This window comes from Nematolebias whitei, chromosome 22 (assembly GCF_014905685.2).
Source record: "Nematolebias whitei isolate Nwh7 chromosome 22, NemWhi1, whole genome shotgun sequence".
Lineage (NCBI taxonomy): Eukaryota > Metazoa > Chordata > Actinopteri > Cyprinodontiformes > Rivulidae > Nematolebias > Nematolebias whitei.
In genome coordinates this window covers 7,305,898-7,310,408 of record NC_056519.1, presented here as the reverse complement: position 1 = coordinate 7,310,408, position 4,511 = coordinate 7,305,898, and positions in this window count along the sequence as shown.

The following is a 4,511-nucleotide window of genomic DNA, read 5'->3' as shown; positions in this document are numbered from 1 at the left end:
ACCCTTTATTTATACAGGAAGTCTCATTGAGGCACAAAAACTAATTTTCAAGAGAGACCTGTTATTATGGGAAGCAGATGGTGGGGGTTAAGGGCCTTGCTCAAGGCAAGTGGGGCAATTGAGGGTGGAGGCAGGCGTGGGTGTTTCACCTTTTCCACCCGCATTTTTGATGTTGTCAGTCCTTGGAGTTGAACCTGCGACTTTCCGATCAAAGGCCCATCTTCTCCAACTTCTGTGCCACCACTCCCCTGTAACACCATCAGGTCAGCCTGTCACAGTAAACAATAAATCAATTAATTACACGATGAATTGAAATTATCGACCTCATTTCATTTATCAGCTTCATCGTTTCTTCGTGTCTCTCTTTCTACTGAAGACACTGGATGACAAAAGGCTCAACTCCGGTGCTCCTCACTGACCTCTCTCTTTAAAATCCATTTTAATCGTCCAAAATTGCGTTTTTGGATCGTTAAAAGCAGCTAAGCTGAGAAGCTAAGCTACGAGCTAAGCTAACAGGCCGACCTTGGGGAAAAAACCTCTGTCTTGTCAAAGCTCCAAAATTCACGGTTGAAACCCGTGCCTTTGTGTAAAAGGTTGTTTTTCTCCGCAAAAAGAAGCTGAGAACTTGTTTACTGATTTTATATTAAAAGCTTTGTGTGAAAAATGCTATGCTAAAGAGTTCAAACCACACAGAGCAACTGCCATTTTGAGAACCGAAAAAAATTAAGGCGAGACAGCCCATGTTACGTCAAGGGGCCTCCCTCCCATTTTTCTTAAAGAGACACGCTGCTCGCTCCCTCACTATCCATCCTTTGGTTCAAACAGTCTTATACTGCCATCCAGTGGTAAGAAAAAGCACTACCCTTAAAACAAATTCATCAACATTTCTTAAATTTGACAATAATTACCAATTATTGTCAAATTTCAAACAATATTTTCGTTTATCGCAATAATTTCTGAGACAATCGCCCAGCAAAATTTGTTATCGTGACGGGCCTACCATCAGGTGGACATTTATAATCTTAGGGCAAAATCTTTGTGTATGGCAGACACTGTTCAAACATTGACGTAGCGCTAAGATATACAGACGTGCTAGTTATAATGCTACAGATGTAGCGCTCTGCTTCTCACACAAATCCTACCCCCACACCCAACCCCAGTCAACAACCGCCGGCACTTACGTAGCACGAGCATAGCGCTACGTAAGTGTGCCATCTTAGCACTGAGCTAACGTAAGCTTTGTTGCAAGCTAGCTAGCATGAGTTACATAGCGCTAGCTTAGTGCTACAAGTCCAATAATGGGAAACTATGCCATTTACCAGCTACATTTACACAGCTACATTGTTCAAACATTGATGTAGTGCTAAGCTAGATGTGCGCAATACAGATGTGCTAGCTAAGATGCTACAAATGCAGTGCTCTGCTTCTCTCACACATTCTATTCCCCAACCCCTAGTCGACAACTGCCGGCACATATGTAGCGCTAAGCTAGCACTACGTAAGTGTGCTATCTTAGCGCTTATGAGCTAGCGTGAGCTTTGTTGTGAGCTAGCTATTGCCAGTTACGTAGTGCTAACTTAGTGCTACAAGCCCAGTCCATAGGAAATTATACTACTTACCACGCCTGTGACCCCCCCACCCCCATGCCACCCTGAATAAACTGTTTGGAACTAGATGATTCACGTAAATTACATATTTTTGATCAAAATCGGTGATTTTTGCCGAAAAGCGAGAAGTTTGTAGGTTTGGTCATGGGCATCTCAAACTATTCTGAGTTTTGTCACGGCGTCTTCAACCTGTCTCAAACCCTTCTCAATTGTCTTAGGGGATGTAATATCGGCCCTAATAGCCCCTCCCACCGAGGAAGTCCATGGACCAATCAGGGGGAACCAGCTGAACAAACATTGTGTCATCATTTCAGGACTCTTGGATTCTCACTGCACCGTCCTTGGCCATCACCCACCGAGAAAGTTTAAGGATCTCACCAGAGGGAACTAGCTGATTATTCCATTCTTATCAGATCTCCTACAGTGCCTCCGGGAGCGTCCTTGGACACACTCACCGCCCTTGTCGTCTCCCCCTCCCCTGAGGAATGTCTACGTCACCACGTGATTATGTGGGCGGGGTGTTTTTTTTTAAATTTCATGCTTTCTCCCATTGACCATTGAGAGAGAGCATGTCAGGAAATTTTTTTGCCTCCAAATCCTGCATGTTGTTACTTTCACAACTTTTTTTGTCTGTCTAAACAGGTCTCACTTGTAAGAGTCTCCGAGGCTCAATGTGGTTTATCTGTATAAATAAAGGTTTGAATGAAAGAATGAATATTGGTCCTTGGTTTTGAATGACACAGTTAGCTCAGCAGAAATTGTGTGAAACTGACAGTAATGTGAAGACATTTTGGAACTTAAACTAGCAGCAAGCTCGTCAATCCGGACAGAATAAACTGTTTCTCCAAAGTGAGATCGTTCAAAGAGTTACCTACAGCAGGTAAGATATCAACTGTTCATAACCATGCTTTAAAATGTATCCTTTAAGGTCAGACTCACTCGAAGCTTTGTCCAGTGTTTAGCTGGTGTCTGTGTTAAATGCTGCTGAATTATTGACAGATCTTATAGTCACAGATTTTAGGGAACTGTTTCTCATCGTCTGTGGTGAAACTCTTCAAACAGCACGAGGGGTGCTGGTTACAGGCTCGCCCCGAGCGCCCACTCTTCTTCTTCTGCATTTATTATCCGTTCGTTTGTGCTTTCCAACAGACAGTCATGCACACTCATCCAGCCTCACACGCACACGCTCCCTGCCCTTCACCTTCCCTTTGCCTCTTTCGCAGATTGTCACGCTCGCTCTCAACGGGGCTGATGGAAACCAGATGTTCCCCAGATGTGGACAAGGGCAAAAACAGATCAGCTGGAGCACTCCAGCTGCGCCGAGAAGAAACAAACAATCCTTCAGGAGTTGTGGAAGACAGATACAGTGGGTTTCTTACGAGTTGAGTTTATTATCACCAGCTCTGCAGCTGTTTTTACTGCCTGCCGCCAAAAGCCTCTGTTTATAGGTCTTGTTTTTGTCTGTTAGCAAAATATCTTGTGAACTCCTGGATGGATTTTGATGAACTCTTCAGGGAGTCATCACTGGATGCACAACTACAACTGATTAACTTTTGGAGTCAACTTGTTTCAAGATGGCTGCCACAGCCAACTGCCTTTAGAAAACACACAATTGACTTCAGCTCGGTGGATTCTACAGATATTGAGCTAGACTTTGGAGCGGTAGTAGCTGAAACTGATTTCCAAAACAAACTTTTATCAGAGTACATGTGAGGTTACGCAGGTTTGACCAAAACGTCTACGTTTTCATAAATGATTTAGTTTCCGAATAATTTTAGTTTAAAACTCTTCTGGTGCATTCCTTTAAAGGATCACAATGGCTTTAGATTTTTTAATGCATTGAAATTAAGCATGAATAAGGTTAAAGATGTTCATATTTATACATTAAACATGACTTCTTGACGTGGTTTCAGTGATGATTAGCATTGCTTTGCAGCTACTTTTCTTGTAGTTTTGATGCTAAACTTTTCTCCGAGGCCAAAACATCACGACTTTTTCCAGAAGAACGAAAACAAAGAACTGATTTACGGCCGTCCCGCTCCCCGGCCTCCTCCTCCCCGTCCGCACGCCCACAATCACATTCTGCAAAAAAATATTTGAGACGCTGCGGCCTCAAAAAGCTGCTCTCACGCGCGCAAGAGGCGCTCTGCAGACTCTGAACAAACACACACATGCACACACACATGCGCACACCACCACCCCAAAAGGCCAAACAGCTTTATCACGAAACATCTTCCAGCTCCACTAAAAAGTGAATCCACCACAATAAATCCAGTTGAAGCTGCCAACAAACGGCCTCACTTTTTTTCGAATTTCATGCACGCACACATGCACGCACACACAAATCACACTCATTTGTTCCCTCCCTCGTACATGAGCAGTCAAAATGTGAAAGTTGACAATAAACCAGAATAAACTTTTAAAAAAAAGTAATAAATTAAAGGCCTAGCACTCCTTGAAGAAATGCATGTCGCCCGCTGCCTTTCAGGTTAAACATTTAACTTAAAATCTTTGCAGACGGGCAAACAAAAACAAGAACAGGCGAGGGCAAAAAAAAAACATCTGGCATCTATGCAGCCTTAGTTTGCATGAAGCGTCTATTAACAGGTTTAATTCTGAGAAAAATTATCATTCTTGCTCCGGGGGAGAAGCTCCCGCCACGCTGAGTTGATACAAACGCATCAGAAGACGTTTTCAGAAACTACTGAACCTCTGCCCGTCTTTACTTCTGATAGACTCCGCCTCCCTAAAATGCTCCTTTTTATCCCCCCTTTAGTTTCTCCTGTCCCACATTTCTGACACGTCGCTGCTTATTGTGTGAACTTTTATGAAGCATTCACACTATTGTGATCCATTTTACTTCAGTATGTTTTTCAGCGCGATTCTCGTCCCAAAGTTTTCAAA